General features: G+C 40.4%; 1 long non-coding RNA gene across 1 annotated transcript in view; it reads left to right on the top strand.

Annotated features, from left to right (window-relative positions):
- The window catches only part of LOC102900151, a 201,275-nt gene that overhangs the window by 20,351 nt on the left and 158,757 nt on the right, over window positions 1–22,167 (top strand). The window contains exon 2 of the long non-coding RNA XR_006592191.1: window positions 1,566–1,692. This is a non-coding gene — a long non-coding RNA (uncharacterized LOC102900151). The remainder of the gene's footprint in view (window positions 1–1,565; window positions 1,693–22,167) is intronic.

Below are 22,167 nucleotides of genomic sequence, written 5' to 3'. Positions count from 1 at the left end.
TATACTTATTTGTATATACACATATACGCACAATGGAATACTATTTGGTGATGAAAAAGTATGAAATCTTGCCATTTGCACAACATGGATGGGACTGGAGGGTATTATGCTAAGCGAATAAATCAGTCAGAGCAAGATATCATACAATTTCACTCATGTGGAATTTGAGAAATTTAACATATGATCATAGGGGAAGGGCAGAAAAAATAAGACAAAACACAGGGAGGGAGGCAAACCATAAGAGACTCTTAAATACAGAGAACAAACTGAGGGTTGATGGGGGTGGGGTAAATGGGGGATGAGCATTAAGCAGGGCACTTGTTGAGATGAGCACTGGGTGTTATATGTAAGTGATGAATCACTGGAATCTATTCCTGAAGCCAAGACTACACTGCGTGTTAGCTAAATTGAGAATAAAAGAAAAGACTCTCTGAGCAACTTTCAAATATATAATTAAGTATTGTTAACTATAGCCACCACGCTATGCATTAGATCCCCAGAACTTATTCATGTTACAGCTGAAAGTCTGTGTGCCCTGTCTGTGTGCCAACATCTCCCCATTTCCCCCATCGCCCACCCCTGGCAACCACCATTTTACTCTCTGTTTCTATGAGTTCAGCTTTTTCACATGCCACATGTAAGTGAGATCATGCAGTATTTGTCTTTCTCTCTTATTTCATTTAGCATAATGCCCTCCACGTTCATCCGTGTGCAGCAAATGGCAGGAGTTCCTTCTTATGCCTGCATACTTTCCAGTGTGTGCGTGCGCGCGTGTGTGTGTGCCATGTTTTTTTATCCGTTCATTTGTTGATGGATACTTAGGTTGTTTCCCTGTTTCCATGACTTGGTTATTGTGAATAATACTGCAGCAAACATGGGAGGGCATCCAGCAATCCCACTTCTGGGCATACATCTAAAGGGAATGAAATCATGATCTTGAAGAGGTATCTGCACCTCCATGCTCAATGCGGCATTATTCACATCTATTACAGTGTGAACTTTTCCAGAAAAGTGGTGCTTCATAGGGGTGAGCAGACAGAAGCAATAGATTCTAATGAACTTGGATCTGAGGCCACAGAATCTTGTTAACATCATCAGCACCTACTTCACCCAGAGCAAACTCTTGAAGCTTGCTGGAAACTGCACAGAATGTATCTGCTCTCTGAGCACTTCCTGTTTGTTGTCTTTTTCCTATGCTGGGTCTGCTCTCATTTTGCCCCATTTCTTTATTATCTTGTTAATTTCTCCCTCCCTCATTCCAGGTCAGCATCTCAATTTGCCCTGTTGTGCTTTGCATTGGCATAGGAATCTGGGTCCCATCCTCTGCTTGGGGCTAGCACTGAGCAGCGTCTCCTTCAAATATGCATGCAGGAATGTGTCCTGAAACTCTTTGGAAAGATAAAAAAAAACTTCCCGAAGTCAGTGGGCTTTGTACAGCTTTGTACAGTTTTGAGAGCTCATACATGTGTGTATACAAAAGAAGCTGTATCCGCAGGGAGGAATAAAAACAATCCCTTAGTGGAGAAATCTAATAAAAATTAAGTGATTTTCCCTTATTCTTCCAGGCATTTAAGGAACTTGACTTTCAGAAAGACTGCTTTTTGGACCTGAAGTTAACACTTTCCTCCTTGGTTAATGCTGCCCTGTTCTGAACTTCTCTATTCAAAGTTTGGCATGAAGACAGCTACTGAGGTAAGTAAGGGTGAGGTGCAACCAATCACCACCAGCTTGTGATCTATTATTAAAACTGATGGCTTGTTATAGTCCCAGGGCAAGGATTCTTATGACTAATATGAGGAGAAGGATGACACAATAAAAGGGAAGGAACAGAAAGGAGAGGGAGGAGAGAGAAGGGGAAAGGGAATGGACGTTGAATATACAGATGCTCCAGTCAGGTTGTCTCAGGGCATTTCAGTGGAGAATGTAGAAGCTTTATAGGCCTGGATGACTTGGTGTCATGAAAACTGTTCCTACTTTTCCTCCCTTAAAAAGAAAATGGCTTTATATTTCCCTGATGATGAGTGATGTTGAACATTTTTTCATGTGTTGGTTGGCCATCTGGATGTCTTCTCTGGAGAAGTGTCTATTCATGTCTTTTGCCCATTTCTTCACTGGATTATTTGTTTTTTGGGTGTTGAGTTTGGTAAGTTCTTTGTAGATTTTGGATACTAACCCTTTATCTGATATGTCATTTGCAAATATCTTCTCCCATTCTGTCGGTTGCCTTTTAGTTTTGCTGATTGTTTCCTTCGCTGTTCAGAAGCTTTTTATTTTGATGAGGTCCCAGTAGTTCATTTTTGCTTTTGTTTCCCTTGCCTCCAGAGACGTGTTGAGTAAGAAATTGCTACGGAAATCATTGCTTCCCTATATACTAACTAATTTGGATGTAAATTTTAAAAAATAAAGTTAAAAAAAAGTGGCTTTGTTTTGACTATATAAGTGTTTTATTTTAAATTTTTTTAATGTTTACTTATTTCTGAGAGACAGAGACAGAGACAGAATACGAGTTGGGGAGGGGCAGAGAGAGGGGGAGACACAGAATCTGAAGCAGGCTCCAGGCTCCAAGCTGTCAGCACAGAGCCCGACACAGGGCTCAAACCCGCAAGCCATGAGATCATGACCTGAGCTGAAGTTGGACACTTAACTGATTGAGCCACCCAGGTCCCCCTTGACTATGTAAGTGTTTAAAAGAAAGAGAAACAATTTTCAAAAATTCAGAAGTTGTTTTTAAAATTAAAAAGGAATAAGATAATAAGCCCTCATAGTTGTGCTGGTGTTAGATAATAGCCGCTCAGTCTTGGGGTGCCCCGTTTACCTCTTCACATTATTTTCACCATGCTGTAGGCACCATGACGTTAGGGACCATGTCTGCATAGTTTATTGGCCTATCTTCAATGGTTAGAACAGTGCCTTACACAAAACAGATGATACACTTTTTGTTGTTGTTGTTGTTGTTGTTGTTGGAAGAGACAATGAATATATGTGCATATAAATTGTATTTTACAAAAATGAGTTTATGTGATACTTAAAAGAATTGCAACCTAATCTCTTCACTTAATAATGTATTGTATACATTTTGCCATATCAATAAGTGAACATTTACACTGTTTTTTTTAGGCACTCCAGAGTGGTCTACATTTTGCCTCCATGAACATATAATACTTTATTAAAGCAATCCTTCATTGATATATATTAGAGTTATTTCCATTTTTCAGTGTTACAAACAATATTGCACTAAATATTTTTGAAAATACTTTAGCTATTTTCTGATTATTTGCTTGGGATAAATTCCTAGAAGTAGAATTGCAGGATATAAATCATATATTTTTATGGCATTTAATTTATATTTCCAAATAGCCTTTCAGGAAGATTAGACCAATTTACTTTTCCACGAGATGCATATTAAAATGTATTTTCTCAATAGTTTTGATAAAAAAAGATAGGCATTGCCCATCTTTTAAAATAAACATTTTTATGACTACTGTTAAATTACGACTTTCTTTTTAATCTGTTCCACTTTCTTCTTTCCTTTTTTCTTGCTATTTGCATTTCTGTATTTTTTTAACTGTTCATTTATTTATTTTGAGAGACAGAGAGGAAGAAAGAATCCCAAGCAGGCTCCGTGTTGTCAGTGCAGAGCCCAACTCACAGTTCAAGCTCACGATCTGTGAGATCATGACCTGAGCTGAAATCAAGAATCAGACGCTTAATCAACTGAGCCAACCAGGCGCTTTTCTTCTGTGGTTACCTTTGTATCCTCTTACCTTCCTAAATCCACCTCTCCTTCTTTCCTTACTGATTTTTTAAGAGCTTTCTCTATATTGAGAGCATTAATCTTTATTACAAATAGTTTCCCCACTTTCTGTCGTTTGCTTCTTAGTTCTGTTTATAACAGCGGTAATGATGGGAGGTGATGGCTGCTGGCGTTGTTAATTTTGGTGTTGCTGCTTGGCAATGTTGTTTTCTGTTGGTGGCGGTGGAGATTTTAGTAGTAAGGATGGTATTGTGTCATTTTAACCTACAGAAGTTAAATTCTACCACTGGTATTTCCTGCTGTAGTTTCTGCCTTTGGTGCCATTCAAAGAAAAAAAAAATTTTTTTAAACAGACCATTGCTATCTTAAAACTATATTTAAGAAAATATTTTGTTCTAATGCTTTTATGATCATAGACACATATACACTTACATGTGTTTTAAGTATATATATATTTGAGAGAGAGAGAAAGAGCATGAGTGGGGGAGAAGGGCAGAAGGAGAGAGAGAGAGAGACTGGATCTTAAGCAAGCTCCACCCTCAGCATTCAGTGTGGAGCCTGGTACAGGGCTCAACCCTATAACCCTGGGATCATGACCTGAGCCAAAATCAAGAGTCGGATGCTCAACTCACCAAGCCACCCAGGCACCCCTACTCTCACATGAATTTTAATCCTAATCTGTCTGGAATGAATTTTGTATAAAATGTATAGTAGGTGTCAAAGGATCAGGAGATCATCACTCACTATTATCTCAAATTACAAGACAAGGCTGAATTTATTGCTCCCAATTAGGGAGATCCATTCTGCTGAGGCACGGTGGACCTCAACATTACAGGCAGTGCATCTTACGGGTGCTGGGGAAGTGTGTAGTTGGGGCTGGGAGGTGGTTTTAGAGGTATAAGTACACGGACATCTGCATAACGGAGGTTATCTGGGGGAGACTGCTGTTGACTGACGCTCAGGTGTGTGTTTCTTTGACTGAGTCACTTCCTCATAAGCTGTCTTTCCAAAGCCAGGGACTGCCACTGATTGATTGGCTTGACCAAGTAGGTCCATTGAGGGGAGTTGTTGATAAATTCAACGGGTTTAAAAGCAGTTCTGATGGTTACCTGTTACCATGGCTACAGACAAATCAGTCCTTTCCCATGATTCTGGGAACTTTATAGTTTTCCATGGGTATCTAATTTTTTTTTTTTCCTAAGTGATGGAAAAGGGGAAAGAGATTGTGTTTTAATATGTTTATTGCTTTCATTTTGTTTTGCAATGTGATTTTTTTAAGTTTATTTATTTTGAGAGAGAGAGAGAGAGAGAGAGAGAGAGAGAGAGAGAGAGAAAGCAGGGGAGGGACAGAGAGAAAGGGAGGGAGAGAGAATCCCAAACAGATTCCATGCTGTTAGCACAGAGCCTGATGTGGAGCTCGAACTCCCGAACCATGAGATCATGACCTGAGCCTAAATCAAGAGTTGGATGCTTAACCGACTGAGCCACCCAGGTGCCCCTAATGTATTTATTTCTTTTTACAGTGTGAATTCATGGAGGTTAGGAGCTCGTTTCCTCTACTCTTTACTCCCAACGCTGTAGCATACAAATATTTAATAAGTTGAACTCCGGGAACCAGCGTCTCAAGCACCTACCTGGGCCGTGGCCATAAACAGCCAGTGATTTTGATATCTTTTGATTTTTGCTTTTTGGTACCGGGAAGACCTCCAAAAATCATCAGCAAGCACTGCTTCACATTGCCAGTGACACTCACATTTATATTTGAGAAGGCATAATTGATAAGAATCAGAAACATTAATACTGAGGCCTTCTATCAGCGTAACAGCCAATATTAATTAGTACTTGTCATGGCATTCAGTACTGCCCGCCCCTGCACCCGTCCCCCCTGCATTTGTGCCCCCAGACACCCATTAAGTCCTTTCTATGGCCTACTTCGGGAGATCTTCACAATAATCTTTTGAGAGACTTCTTATAGGAATAAGAAGAAATTCCTTTTCCAGATAAGGAATCAATGTTCAGAGAAGCAATCAGTGAGTTACATGGGACTGGGGTGAGGGGAGGATGGGTCTGGTATTTATTTAATAAACAATATAAAACACAGTTATTCAAGATACGTAGATGTGTTTTTCAACCTGCACTATCTCATGTTGACCTTCTATAAATGAGAAGGATTTAAATTTGGCAAACACCAGGGAACTAATGTTAACAGGCGCTGTGTGCCAGGCACTGATAACATAATTTCATCTTCACATTAGCCCTGTTTGGTGGCTGTTATCACTACCCCCTTTTTGCAGAACCCGAGGCCCAGAGAAATCAAGTAGATCACCAAAGATACACAGTTGGTAAGTGGACGAGCCAGGACTTTAAACACGATGATGATGTTTAGTTCCAGTGACTCAATTATGTTGTCCTGTGTCTAAAACTAAGTGGTCCATATACTCTGACATTCCATGAACCAATTTAACTACAAGCTGTCTTGCTTAGGAGAATTATAGAAATGAGTCCAAAACTCTTATTATCTTTCTTTTCAGAAATTTAACCTGTAATCTGGGTTTGGCTAATTCAAGCAAGTTTTGTGACTAATCTGATATCCACTTCTGTGAAACCTGATCCCTCATAGTGTTGCTTTGATTCCTATAAAGAGGGTAATGGCTTTTCCAATTCAGTGTTGTATTATTTTCTGACTCTCTCATGGCCCTGGGGTAATTAATCACTGGATGTTAAAGCAGAAGGAGGTTGTGATGAGTCTGCAGGAGCAGCCTACGCTAAGGGGGACAGGAACAATGCCATTAACAGGGTCTTCCCAGGAGGAGAAGCAGAAAGCCCTGTGGCTCTGGGGATTTCCCACATCCTCATTTCAGTCCTCCAAGTAATCGCTGATTGATTCTTGATGACTAGAGTTTATTCCAATAAATGCCATACTTTGCCAGATGGCATATTGCAATCAAGAAAAATGACACTAAAAGGCAGTCTAATAATATCGTGGTAACCACTAATTTCAGCTAGGTTTTCACTCTGGAACACCTATACTTTGTGGGATTTCATTCACCCAAATAAGTCTAATTCTCATGAAGTCTTTTAGAATAAAGGCGATAGTTAAGTTTGGGAGGACAAATAGGTGAGATTATCATTAGTGCTAAGTATAAGCTACATATCTCAAGGTGATCACAGAATGGCTTTTGTTCTCCACTGAGACTCTATCACCTAGAATGAGCACTCGTTGAATGAAAGAAGGAATGAGGGTCAGGTACTGAGAGTCCTCTCCAGAATTAGTAGGTCTCTCATCCATGTAGACCCTTGACAGTTTGATCTTTCAGACCCTCCTGAGTGAAGAGAAATAAACATAAACATATTTCTGCACTCACAGGCCTTAAAATTTAGTGAACAGAAGAAACGGTATAAAAATATGGGGGAAAATTTTGAAGAACGTTCATGAAATTAGACGATCAGTCAACTAGATCTTAGCCTTTAAAGCAGGTGCATGAGAGATGAAGCTGAGGAGACGAGATGGTCAGATCATAAAGGCGTTCCTAGCCACACGCTGAATGATAGTGAATAGTACCACAATGAGCTATAGATGTCAGGGAAGCCAGGTAAGGGCATTGAGCAGGGAGAATAAAAATATGGAGAGTGCCAAATCTTTTCATCTCACTTCGGGAAATAAGGGACGGACGAGGTTGTAGGATTCTGGCCTTGGAGGATCAGGAACCTCAGGGTCACTAACCATGTGGCAGCTGAGTCACCTTCCCTGTCTTCACATTCATAATCTCTTGCAGTTCTGTGAGGAGGTAAAGGGAGAGCACTGTTATCCCACTGGGCCAAGTAAGAGGCTGTATCTCTGGTCGGTTCATCATATAGCCAAGGTTAATTAAGTGCTGTGTTGGTTTTGTAGCTGAAGCAGACCTCTGGCCTTCTGCCATGGTGTATTGCCTTTTCCACTGTGTTTACAATGTGGGTTTTCAAAGGCCCATGCAAAGCCAAGGATTTCTATGAAAAGTTTATTCTTTTCTCTATTTCAGTCCTCCAAATGACACAGTCTTTCATCCCCAACTGCCCAGGCTGTTCTTAACAATACTCTCCCATGTTACCAATGACAGCAACTTGTGGAGTGAGAAGTCTCCCTGTGTGATGTGATGTAATGTAAGGAGGTTCTGAAAAGACGCCACTGTCCTTAGAAGTCTTCCCAAAGTTGCCTTCCATAATTACAAAACATTTTGCCTTTACATTTTATTTGTTTGGATGATAAAAGCAATACCTACAAGAGGAGTCAGATCTCAGCTTTTGTCACCTACCATTAAGGCTGTGGATGCTTTTCCACCCATGTCAGTGGCTAAAGACTTGTAGACAATCATAGTTTGACAAATGAAAGAGCCAGAAAGGACCATAGGCATCATGTCGGATTTCCCGATTTTATAGATGGAGAAATTGAAGGTCTGAAAAAGAACATGACAAACCTAAGGTGATATAGGTTACTAGAGTGTGGATTACTATACCCTTGGTGTCCTGTCCCCCAGGCCTGATTGTTCCTAATTCTATGCTAGGGTTTCAGTACGGGCAGCACTATTTGCCAAGCTATTTGTCCTAAGTGGTTTACATACATTAAATCATTAAATTCTCATAAGAACACAATGAGGGAGGCCCTATTATTATTTTATACACAAGACACAAAGATATTAAGTGAATTTCAGAAAGCTACAGAGCCGGCAAATGTCAGAGCTGGGATGTGACCCTTGGGCAGGCTGGCTCCACAGGCCAAGCTCTTAACCAGTACAGTATGCCACCTTTGGGGAGAAGTGTGTTGGGTTGGAGGAGACACAGAAGGGCAAGGGCAGCACAAAAGAAGGGCATGGCCAAAATACAGTCTAGGCTGATTTATGATTTTTGTCAAGAGGCTGTATTCTGTCATACAATATAGTGACCCTGAGTATTTGATTCTCAATATACCCCTACTTGTTAGTGCCTTGGAGAGAGAGCAAAGCTCACGAATTGATGACAGGACTAAACACAAGCCAAATGTTCCTGAAAAAAAGGCAAATGATGCTTAGGTGAAGTTAATAGAGATTGAGTGCACAGATTAAGAGAGGTGATAAGTCCAGTCGTTTTCTGTGACACAACCCACATTGGAGATGTCAAGTGTAGTGCGTCTTCTTTTAGAGGGTGCAGTGGGCAAATGGTACCACTTCGGGAAATATAAATGAGACGGGGACAGGATCCGAGATTTGTCCAGCCAGGAATGGGGGAGGGGTTGCACATACTTCACATGGGGAAAAGAAGACTGAGAAGATGTTCCAGGCCCATTCCATGGCCTTGAACAGTCACACAGTCAAAGAATAAATGCTTCCTGCCTGAGTCCAATAGGACCAAGGTGGCATAGCTCACTCTGATAATTGGAACTGTCACGCAACATCGAATGGGGTGAATCCCAAACCGTAGAGTAATCAAGTTCCATGTCTGTTGGTGTATTCAGCAGAAGTTAGATAAAAATCTCCCAAGAATTATCTCAGGGGTGGGAGTGTTGAGATGCAGGACAGAAGAAAGTAAGTTTGGCTAATGTGATCACCTAGTTTTCTTGAAACTTTCAGAATTTGGGCATTCTTTTGCTAGTGTGATGTATTCAGAGTTGCCTCCCAGTTATCGATTGTATATTACTGTCAACCAAGGATGTCTAGTAAATAGGAGTTTTGCTTCCCAGCATGGAAAGTATGATGTCTAGCTTCATATGATTCTAGCTTCATATGATTCAGTTGATTAACCACCACTTACTCCTAGACATAAGGCACCTTCTGCAGATTATTGGGTTTCCTTTAGTGGGTGGCAAAAAAAAAAAGTAGTATAAAGCAAAATATATGTGGTGGCAACTAATGGAATTACTTCTTTCTCTTTTGCTCTGGTGTCTTGGGAGTGGAAGCGTCTCTTGTCTATTCTGGTGAATAGAAGCAGACATGAGTTATTATTATGGTCTGTGCCTCATAATTTCTGTGTCACCAAGATGTGCTCTGTTTATTACTGCACTTAGAAAGCTTTGGAATATTAGCCACATAAGTCTCTCTCCATGGATTCTGTTACCACACTCTTCAGTTGTTCCAGGAACTGAAACTGTAGAATCACATTTCTGGGGAGAAACAGCTCTCTGCCTTGTCTCTTGCTGGTTGTGCAGTCCGCTGGGAAAGTTTTGTTACAGATCATTAAAACAGGCATGATCCCTGGAGATCCTCTGGTTTATCTCCCCATCTTTGCCCTGCATATTTGAGGAATTGAGATCCAGGGAGTGGAGATGGCTAGTTCAAAGTCATAGGAGACGGTATAGATTTGGACTTCCAGTCTGACAGATTCCTAGTTCTGTGGATTTACTCCTCTCGGATCCAACCAGTCTCCTTTGGAAGTTCTAAATGCACATAAGAGGGGTGAACGACGTAGGTGGTGACCAGTTCACCTGATGGGCCAATCTTGTGAAGCATTCCCTTAGTAAGAAAGATAAACAGAAGGTCTTCTCAAAATGAGTGCACTGAGCCTCATTTTCCTCATTTGTCAAAGTGGGGCTGGCTTTACAGGACTCCTGTTAGGATAAAATGATATAGGATATGTAGAGCTCCTAGCACTGCTTCAGGTGGTGCAGGAGGGTCCTTAATGCTCTCCCTTCTTTTTGGAGAAGGAGAGTAGTATCTCCAAGGATCGGTTGTGGCATTCTGATCTGTGCGCAGTGGTAGGCGAGGGGTTAGGGGCAGACTTCTTAGGGCAATGGAGACCAGCCCTTGATCTAATCTCTTCATTAATATTTTTTTTAAAGCTCCTGATGGACAGGGATCAAATGCAGTGACTCCCCACAGCAGTGAAATTAACGTAAAAATCCTAACCAGGGTCCAGAGGACTTATGTGTCCAGAGTCCCGGTTGCTTCTCTCTTCGTGCCTACCTTTCCCTTTTGTTCTTAATCCATGAAGTGAGAACACAGTGTTCGACAAGTATTTGTTAAATGAGTTATCACCACAACCCCTGTGTAGACTTAATTCGTAGCCGTTGAATAGTTCATTAAAGTTAAGATTCTTCAGATTATTTGTATACCTGCTAAATTATTCAACAATTAAAAAAAAAAAACGGTAGTACCCAGTACAGGCAGAGCTCAGTGAAATTAGTACCCTGGTTTGGTGTGCAGCTGGTAATTGTCCTGTAACTACAATTAGCAATATGTATCAAGAACCACGATGAAGATAATATCCTTTGATCTAACAGTGTCACTCATGGGAATTTATCCTCCAGAAAGAAACCAAGTGAAATAAAAAGCCCCTATTAATAGAGATATTCTTTGCACATTTACGTACAATAACAAAAACATTGAAACATTTGAGTGGTCCAGCTAAATAAATTATGATTCCCTCATTGAATGGAATATCATGAATAATTAAATATAATAATTATAAAGGTATGGTAAAACATTTACAAAATAAAGTCTAAGAGGAATATCAAATAGTATCTACACTTCGGTATTAATTACATAAATGTGAGTTTATCTGGACAAGAATAGCGGAGGCATTGTTGTATTAAGTTATGGAATTATGCTAGCTTAAAGTCAAGTATATGCTCATTGTTTTTTTTTTTTTTTTAATGTTTACTTATTTTGAGAGAGAGAGAGAGAGTATGAGCAGGGGAGGGGCAGAGAGAGAGGGAGAGGGAGAATCCCAAGCAGGCTCCTCACTGTCAGCACAGAGTCTGACACAGGGCTCGATCTCTTGAACCAGCTTGATCTCATGAACTGTGAGATCATGGCTGAGCCGAAATCAAGAGTCGGACTCTTAACCAGCTGAACCACGCAGACGCCCCCTATGCTCATTATTTTTATCCAAAGTAAATATGTCTTTAAAAAGAAATGAATAATACATTAATAAATAAGAAAATGTTAGGAGAAACAAGATTTAAGAACTTTCTTTTTGGTTTTTTGATTTCTATCTGGAAAACAGTCTTGCTTCTTCCGGTTGGAATGTGACAGTGAGGAGGTTCTTCACATGGGAGAGGAAATAGTACTCCCTGCTCTCTTTGTGCCTTTCTCTGTACTTCCCTTTCAATCAAAAACCTCCTGTCCCCAGACTTCACTTTGTCCTTCATTGTCTTCTTCAAATGCCCATGCTTCAAGAAGCATTCTGAAGCTGTCCTCACTGTTCCATTGATTTATTCACAGAAAAAAAAAAAATCCCGTATACTCATTCAGCCATCCAATAAGCAAAGACACAAGGCTTCCTTAATCTCTCAGTGGTCATTTGGAGCTTAAGGTATTCATTTGAGACTTCTCGTCTATTTTTCAAAGGCCTGGGCAAGAAGGAAAATGACAGCAATCTGTTGTTCCTTTGTCTCCTTTTTTTTGAAATGATAATTTGTTCTGGCCATAATTCCTGGTGGAGCATTTGTCTAATTTCAACTATATTTTTCATAATACCGTGAGCTAATGGCTAAGTGGGTTGCCTTTATTGCACTGGATCCGAGCTTTAGCATTTTTCCAATATCTGGTGAAAATATCCATTCACATAAACAGAAACTCCATAATAGCTGCATGTGGAAGTTCTGAGGTAATGTCTCTTTTCTCAAGAAAGTTTCAATTTGGAATTTTCCAGAGTGACCCATGAAGCAGTCTGAGATTCTCCATTCCCATTGGGTCAGATGAACTTAGCGAGAGCAGACAGGGGAGATGTTGAATGGCTGCCATATTCCAATCAGTGCAAGATTTCTAGTCTCTGGTTCACAAAAGGATTCCTAATCACGGATGGAAAGGAAAATAATGGAAGTCCTCTAGGATAAGTGGGTGGGAAGAAAAAAGTGGAATAACATTTCTTGGGTGTCTACAATGTGCCAGATTTATACATATGGTTTTTAATATCACATTTCATCCTCAAAAAAACTAGGTGATTTTTCAAGGGGATATTAACCCATTTTGTAGGAGAGAAAACAAGATGAAAAACGTAAAAAGAAAAAGAAACTCGGGGAGAAAGCTTAACAAGACCATCCGGCAGGTTAAGTAACAAAGCCCATCACTCTGCATAGAAGGCAGATAATGTTTTATCCAAGTCTATGCTTTTTGGCATCAAATGTAGGCTGGGCAAATAGGTCGAAAATGAGATGTTTTATTGAAAAACAGTCTCATACAAGTGAATCATTTCATCCTATCCTTTTTATATCACTCCTGCATAGAAATTATAAATCTCTTTAGCTGAAGCTCTTGACTGTCTGAATGTCAGGCAGGGTAGCAGAGTTAGAGAAATAATGTTGGAAGCTCCCCAACCAGTGGCTGATGGGAGATCGTGAATAAACACCCAAGCTCTTTCACCTACAATGAGGGGACTCTGAGGTGTGAATTCTATGCTGACTCGTAGGGCTCGCAGAGGGACTAAGCTCTAGGTCCCTACAGTCCTAACTGGCTTAAGAGCATATCCTTTAAAACCTGCCTGCTTTCTTTAATCACTTCCCCACTTCCCTACAAGTATCACCTCTCAAATAAACTGCTTGTTCTCACATCCTTGTCCCAGGGCCAGCTTCCGGGCGAACCCAATCCAACAGTTCCTTCGGATAGCAAGTACAACCCAAGTACAGATGGGGAGTGTGGACTCTGTGAATGGTAGAGCTCAGTAAGGCTGCCTATCACCTCTGAAAGAATGACTCCTAATTTCTATCCTGAGAAGTAAAGTATGTGTTTTCCAGTATCACATCTTTTTTTAATGTTCATTTATTTTTGAGAGCGAGAAAGAGAGACAGAACACAAGCGGGGGAGGGGCAGAGAGAGAGAGGGAGACACAGAATCTGAAGCAGGCTCCAGGCTCTGAGCCGTCAGCACGGAGCCTGACGTGGGGCCCGAACCCATGAACCGTGAGATCATGACCTGACTCAAAGTCGGATGCTCAACAGCCTGAGCCACCCAGACTCCCCTCCAATACCACATCTTAAGGTAGGCCAGCGTTTGGCAAATGATAGCCCGTGGGCCAAATCTGGCCTTCTGCCTATTTTACTTTTATGGCCTATAACCTGCAAACTAAGCACGCTGTTATGTTTTAAAATGGTTGTTATATAGTACTCTGAATTACATAAATTGTCATTTAAGTTACAGAAGTTGCTGTATAAGTATCCAGAATGTTGCTTCTTGGTCTGTAAAACCTAAAATATTTACTATCTGACCCTTTACAGAAAGTTCACCGACTCCTGAACTTCCAGCTACTTGGAAATCCCACTGGTTCCTCAAACACCACATTTGTATTAACCATATCAGTTATGGTACCTGGCCCAGTCAGAGCCCTGAGACCAGGGAGGGCAGTTATCCAGGGAGTGCTAAGCCATAGGATAAATGCAGCCTCCAATATGTCCTGTCCTGAAAACACGGCTGTGGCCAATAAGTATCCTCTGTTTGGAATTTAATACAGGTTACGTGGGGGTGACACGATAGACAGTGGAGTATTATGTATAGAGGAAGCCGCGAAGTAGAATCAGGATGGAGACATATTGGGGTGGGGGCTAGGGTATGGGTACAGAGTCAGAATTATGAGAAGACAGGATAAACAAATGTTATGAGGAAGCTGAAACCTTGAAACCATGAGTTAAGTATAAGACTTGACACAGAGAAGAGATGTAAAAGGGTTGCAGCCCAAGGATCTAACTAAAGCAGTAAGACTTTCTCTGTCGCATACTGTGAATGCCCTGAGGGCAGCCATACCTTATTCTTCCTTCTTTTTTTTTTTTTTTTTAATAATCAGGTCTATGTAATACATTTCAGGGTTGTATTGATATAAATGGGTACTAATTTGGGGGTCCAAGGATGCTTTAAAAGTTGTTCCGTTTAAATTAATGGAACATTTGACTTGAACATTTTAGAGGGGGTTTTCAGTAACAAATTCTTATCTTTCATTCTAACCCCAAATCTAAATGTTATCAATAAATGTTATCACAGTTATCCAGTAAAGCCTGACTAACGCATATGAATTAAATCATTGCATTTGCTTTTTTATCCCATGCTCCAACAGAGTATCTTTTGACTGGCTTCTGTTGCTTATGTCTCTTTTTGACTTTGCACATTGACTCCTCAGTTGTATTAAAAGAACCACAGTCCAGAAGCAATGATGGAAGGACCTCTCTAGGCTTCTTCTTGCGAAATCTAATGTAGTTGTTAGACGTTGAGTGAATATTTGCTGATTTATGCACCAATACATTTATAAATATAAATATAGATATAGATACAGGTATATACATAGATATAGATATAGATATAAATATATATTATTTATTTTGCAAGAGGCTTTAATGAGTACAGTTGACCCTTGAATAGCACATATTTGAACTGCACCAGCCTGCTTATATGTAGATTATTTTTGATAAATACAGTACAGTATTATAAATATATTTTCCTGATGATTTTCTTTTTTAAAATTTTATTATTTTTTAAATTTTTCTAATGTTTATTTATTTGTGAGAAAGAGAGACAGAGACAGAACATGGACTGGGGGAGGGGGAGAGAGAGGGAGACACAGAATCCAAAGCAAACTCTAGGCTCCAAGCTGTCAGGACAGAGCCCGATGCAGGGCTTGAACTCACAAACTGCAAGAACACGACCTGAGCTGAAGTCAGACGCTTAAACAACTGAGCCACTCAGGTACCCCTCCTTATGATTTTCCTAATAACATTTTATTTTCTCTAGCTTACTTATATTGTAAGAATATAGTATATAGTGCATATAATAAACAGACTGTATGTTATTCAAACTGTTGAATGTTATCAGCAAGACTTCCAGTCACCAGTAGGCTCTTAGGAAAGTTTGCGGGGAGTCAAAAGTTATACATGGATTTTCAATGATGTATGTGTGGGATGCCCCTAACCCCACATTGTTAAGAGTCAAATGTATATTTCTGTCAAAACAGTATGCTCAGTAGAATGTAGGACTCCTCACTCATACGTAGCTAACGTCCTACCACCCCTAGCTCTTCCCTAAAGATGTTATCCTTGTACAATTTTGGGTGGCTTTACTTAGCTTTTTTCATCTCCCTGGTGAACTGCTTTTGCCTTTCAAGTTCCATAAATTATCTCTGGGACATAGTCTTAGACAATTATATTCACTTAGATCCTCAGCACTAGTGTTGCAAAAAATATCTCTAAAAATATTCCATCATTCCATAAAGTAATAGGTCATTTGTGGGACAGAAGTAAAATGCTCTGTTCTCGGGAATCGATACATACAACAATGATTTTTTTTATGACAGTTACTTTTATACTCGATATGTACCTTCCAAAAGTGATTTACCTTTAGACAGCACCACTATCCAGTGTTGAAGTATTATGGGGTAACAGTGTTCTTGGAGCAAAATGGGGGAATAGAGTATTTGTAAGATACTCTCGGAAGGCAGAGCCCATCTACAAGAAAACTCACATTTATATTTTTGGGGTGTTTTGGCCATAGCTTGGGGGTATGGAGACTTTTCTAGTAGCCTTCCGTTTTGTGAGTTCCTGCAGGACTTGGTTTCGCATGTGTCAAAGAATGTCACTGCTCCCTTATGCTCAATCTCATTGCTTCTGACTTATTTCTGACTTATTTCGTCAGATGGCTCTTAGGCACATCCAGTAAAACGCCAACCACAAAAATGAGCAGTTGCTGTTTATAAACTCCACACATTGTTATATAATCCAGATGACAACACAAGTGTGAAATGCTGCTAATATTCAGCTTTAACCACAGTTTTAACACTTATAGACAGCAAATGTGTTGCTGGGGTGTCCAGTTTTATATTATGAAAACTCCTAATGGAAATGGAAACTTTATGAGCTGGGTCCATTGCACTGAAACTTTATTGTGCCTGTTACATGCTGTGGTACCAGGGGGCAGTGAATTAGACCCACATGAAGAGCCAGAGTCCATGTTCCACAAAGCCCTTCGTTGGTTCTGCTATCATTCAGGGCTCTGAAGTATTTACCTATGTGGTTTTTTTAATGGCATAGTTTTGTCCTCAAACTACAAAGCTGGAAATATCTGCTCTTGGGTCATTTAAGGAGCTAACTTTCATCTCTCAAGGAACGTAGCCCCATAGCTGGAAAAGTCATTTCAATAGGGCAGGAAAAACAAACAAAATAAAACTCATTAAACGCCTTATGAAGTCTCCTACTCCCAATATTGCCATCTCTGTATTTATCCATAGCTGGTATAACTTTATCAGCTAGACATGTCTTTGGATCCAAGCAACAACAAGAATTTTGACTAATAGCGGTTTTCTCATGTAACCAGAAACTTGTGCTAGTTCAATGGTTCAATTATGTCAAGGTTCAACTATGTTTTACTTGGCTTTTCTCTCACAGGCTCAGGTGATATCTGTAGCTCCAAACCTCGTTTCTGTATTCAAGTCAAGATGGTGGAAAGGAGCAGCCATGACTTTCTTTTTTTTATCAGGAAAACAAAGTCTTTTTTTGGAAATCCCAGAGGCTTCTTATATTTCACAGGCTAAAATTTAAACCACAGGTACTCAAGTGACAAGGGAAATAGAGCAGAAGATGTTAATAGTTGGATTTAACTGTTAATGGTTAATCACCCAGGAGTGAGCACATCATAGGTCCTTTTGGCAATGAAGGAAGGTGCTCTGGGCACTGGGCAGGCGGGGGACGATGTCGGCCCAAATGCCCTTCTGGGCCAGCTCAAGGCTCTTCTCTGATCCCACTAATTTCCCCCATCTTTGTTTCTCCTTCTTGCTCTTATTTTTCTAACCTGGCCAATTCATTTCTCAGAGATTCTGAAAGTAATGTTCAGGCCAAAAAGTTAATGCTAAATGAATAATTTATAAAAATTATACACATTTAAGCATAGGAGAGGAATGGAGAAGAGCTGAGTGACTTTTAGGAGAAGGGGCTTTGGATTTAGGTCGAATCGTGTTGGAGTCCTGGCTCAATCCTTATCTCTCACCACAAGTGTGGTAGATTTGGCTTTCTTAAATCTCAGTTTTATCATGAGAGCAATAAAAATCATTCCCAATTCAGAAAGTGGTTTTGAGGATTAAATGCAATAAAATGCTTGTCAAAGTGCCTGCCTGTGGTAAAGCGTTCAGTGAATGTTAGCTATAGTAGAACGGTCATCGATTAAGGCTTGGGGACTATTTTGATGTCACCGTTTTATATACATTTTAAAAACTGCATAGAATTAGATATGTCACTTTAGAGCTCTATGAAATGCTTTGGGTTGCTGTTCTTCCAATAAATTTCTTGGTTTGTTGATTTATTTATTTATTTAAAAAAAATTTTTTTTTTTTTACATTTTATTTTTGAGATAGAGAGAGACAGAGCATGAATGGGGGAGGGGCAGAGAGAGAGGGAGACACAGAATCGGAAGCAGGCTCCAGGCTCTGAGCCATCAGCCCAGAGCCCGACACGGGGCTCGAACTCACGGACTGTGAGATCGTGACCTGAGCTGAAGTCGGCCGCTTAACCGACTGTGCCACCCAGGCACCCCTTGGTTTGTTGATTTAACACGCATGCTAGGCATCATAGAAGCCCAAGGTCAGGTGTTGGAGATTCAACCATGTAATGGCTGATAAGTTTAACAGTTGAAAATAATACACATAAATCATACGTACATACATACATACATACATACATATATTGATACATAAGGTAGTTCATTTGGATGTTCATCACATTAGGGTGGTTCAGTGTGACTTGAGATTGAAGGGCTGTTTACAACCCAATTTCATACCCACTGTTGTATAGATAAATGGAAGAGAAGCACTTGGACCATATGCCTGGCACATAGTAAAAATGTTATATATATTATTGAAATGTTATATATAAAATTTCATATATCTGTAAGTGTTATTAAAATTAAATTATGTTAAATTAAAAATGTTATATATATTCTTTTGTATGCATTATCTTCTGTTTGCACACACTGCAAACGTTTAATCTCCATGGTGTTCTAGAATTATTGATTATTAGCCTTAGAGGTTAGTATATGGGCTACCAAAGGGAGCACAGCTCTGGAGGTTAATAACAGATGTCAGAAGCCCTTCATATTGGAATGAATACAAGGAATGATAATAAATGTGATAATGTATGTAGCTAATGTCAGACAAAGTTCTTTCCACACATTATTTCACTGAATGCTGACATTGGTTGTATGAGATGAGTTCTGTTATCCTCCAGTGTAGGTGTGAGAAAACCCATCTTCGGAATGAATATACAGTTTGTCCAAGTTTGCATATCTAGCAAGTATTTTAACTAGAATGCAAACCCAGGTCTCTGCCATCCTAGCACCCAAGATTTTATTTCTTGTGATACTCTACCTCTACTTATCATTGTTTACTAATTACTTCAAGCGTTAACATTTGTTCAGTAAATGAATACATAAAATGAAACCTAGGTAGAATGTTTCCAATGGAAGATATTCCTTCCTGGTCCCTCTTTTACTAAACCATGAAATGATGTTGCTTTTATTTTTACAAGACGCAAGAGAGCAGACACAAATGACTACTTCTTTAATGAGACTGCTTATTTTCTAAGGTGGACTTGATTCTCCCACTTATCTTCTATCTCTCCATTTTAATTTCACAGTATAAGTAACAGGAGTTCTTATTAACTATTTAACAACATGAAAAAATAGGTTTAATAAAAGGAAACCATGTCTTACGCATTGATCAACTCTCTTTGAGACTTGCTGCGTTCTGAATGCTTTCTGTGTTCTCTCCCTTTGAATGTCCAGTGATTGCACTCTCCATCCATCCACCTAAAGGGAAAGGGGAGGACTAATTATGATGGCAGTGCAAATGATACTCCAGTTTTCGTCAGTTGTGCTTCCCTAGAAACTTAACCAAATTCAATTTACTGGAGGGAGAATTTAAGAAAAAAATTTTTAAGAAATTTGTGATGCAGCTAAGGAATTCATGCTTTGGGTGTTTACAACCCAATAAAAACAGGAGGTTATGGAGTCACATATGGCTCTACCGAACTCACCACCTAAATAGCTCCCTACTGCATATATCCATTTCATTTTCCCACGAACATCTAAAAGTCCAACATGACCAAAACCAAACCTTCCACCTACTCCCCCTTCCCCCCCTCCCCCGCTGTGCACAAATGGTTTCCTTGTCTAAGGTGCCCTTATCATTGATTGGCATTTCTACCCAACCCACTTCCCAAGCCAGATATCTGAAAGTTGCCCTCAACTCCACTATCCCTCTCTTCTTGTACCTATCCAAGTCTGGAAAACCTGAAATTAGCAATTCTCAAATCTCTCTTCTTGCCATCCACTGGCACTGCCTTAGTTCAGAGCACTATTCTTTTGTCAACTTCACTTGAATTAACGGAATGACTTATTGTCTCCAGTGTTGAGTGTCCCTCATCAAACCATTCTGCACATCCCAGCAGAGTGATTGATCTTTGGTTAAACAAGGCAGATACTACTGCTTGTTTGCTTATAAGTCTTCATGGATTTCCCTTGACTTCAGGAAGAATTCCTAATTCATTAGAGAGGATTTCACTCTACCATCCCATCTCTGCTTCTCTCTGTAGTTTCTCTTCTTGCCCCTCCCCCGAGGCATGCTCCAGTCAGGATAAATGCTGCATGGCCCTTCTAGAGAGCTCTGGCCTTCATCACTCTTGGTAGTCTGCGTGTAATATTCTTGCTTCCTGGAAACATTTGCTTCCCTTCACGTCAATGTTGAGCAAGTAATTCCTCACATTTCAGCTTAGAAACTATTTGCTCTTGGAAGCCTTTGGATTCCTGGGACTGGGTCACATTCCTTTCTCTGTAATGCCCTTGTCTCACTGCTTACTTGCACTGTTCAGTGATCTCTTTGAAGAACTGTACCTGGGTTCCGTCCCTGTGGTCTATTCTAGAGCCCAGCATATAATAATTATTCAGTAAATACTTGCTGAAGAAATGGCATGCTGGCCGCAAGAAGGAAAATAAGGGCATTTGCTCCAGGTATAATTTGCCTTAGCTATCCTGATATATTGAGATTAGGGGCGACCCGGTGGCTCAGTCAGTTAAGCGTCCGACTTTGGCTCGGGTCATGATATCATGATATGTTGAGATTAAAGCTGGTGAGTAGGGATGTGTGTGGGTGTGTGCAATACATATATGTTTAGCTTGAGTGATTAGAGTTATTACTATTACTCTTTCCTTCTCTCAGCCTAGAGAGATGAACCAGACTTACTCAGAGGCCAGAGGACTCAGGGAAACTTTGGGCTCTAGAGCCATTCAGACCACTTGTATTAGTTTTCCACTGCTATGTGACAGATTACTAGAAAATCAGTGGCTTAACACAACCCCATTAATTAGCTCACATTCTCTAGGTCAGAAGTCCAGCATGATATGGCTGATTCCTCTGCCCAGGGTACCACAAGGTTGAGATTAAGTGAATTTTCATCTCCAGGATCTAGGGGAGAAAAATCTCTTCTAATCTTATTCTTGCTGTTGGCAGAATTCAGTTCCTTGTGACTGTAGGACTTAGGTTTATTTTGCTGGCTCTCAGCTTCTAGTGGCCTGTTTCCTTCTTTGCCGTGTAGCCCCTTCCATCTTCCAACCAGCAATGGTGTGTCAAATCATTTGTGTGCTTTGAATCTCTGACTTTCTCTTCTACTGCAAGCTGGAGGGAACTCTGCTTTTAAATGGCTCTTGTGTTTAGGGCAGGCCTACCCTCATACTCTTTATCTTAATGTCAGTTGATTGTTTTTACATCTGCAAAAACCCTTCACAGTAGTATGTTAGTGTTTGGCTGAATAAATGGGAGGTGTGAGTACACCAGGGGGGCAGGAATCTTGGGGTTGTTTTAGAATTCTGCTTACCACATCAACAAACCGCACCAAAGAGAGAGGGGGAGGGGCACCTGGGTGGCTCAATTGGTGAAGCATCTGACTCTTGATTTCAGCTCAGGTCATGATCCCAGGGTCATGGGATCAAGCCCCACATCAGCATGGGGCCTGCTTAAGATTCTTTCTCTCTGTCTCTCTCTCTCTGTCTCTCTCTCTCTCCCCCCTCCCTTTCCCTCTCCCTCTCTCCCACCCTCTCTCCCTCCCTCTCTCCCTCCCTCTCTCCCTCCCTCTCTCCTCTCTCCCTCTCTCCCTCTCTCCCTCTCTCTCCCTCTCTCCCTCCCTTCCCTCTGTCCCTCTCTCTGGCTCACATGTGCTCTCTGTCTCTAAAGTAAAAAAGGAAAGGAAAAGGAAAAGGGAAAAAACAAAGGAAGGGAGGAAGGAAAGGGAAAGAAGGAAGGAAGGAAAGGAAAGGGGAAAGAAAGAGGGAGGGAAGGAAGGAAGGAAAGGAAAAGGAAGGAAGGAAGGAAGGAAGGAAGGAAGGAAGGAAGGAAGGAAGGAAGGAAGGAAGGAAGGAAAAAAGGAAGAAAGAACCAAATAGAATATCTACAGGAAAATTTGGTGATGAGAATTGGGTTTGGGTGGAGGGAAACACGATCTAATTTTT

Source organism: Felis catus, chromosome F2 (genome assembly GCF_018350175.1).
Source record: "Felis catus isolate Fca126 chromosome F2, F.catus_Fca126_mat1.0, whole genome shotgun sequence".
NCBI classification, from domain to species: Eukaryota; Metazoa; Chordata; class Mammalia; order Carnivora; family Felidae; genus Felis; species Felis catus.
This window is presented reverse-complemented; position numbering and strand designations above follow the sequence as displayed.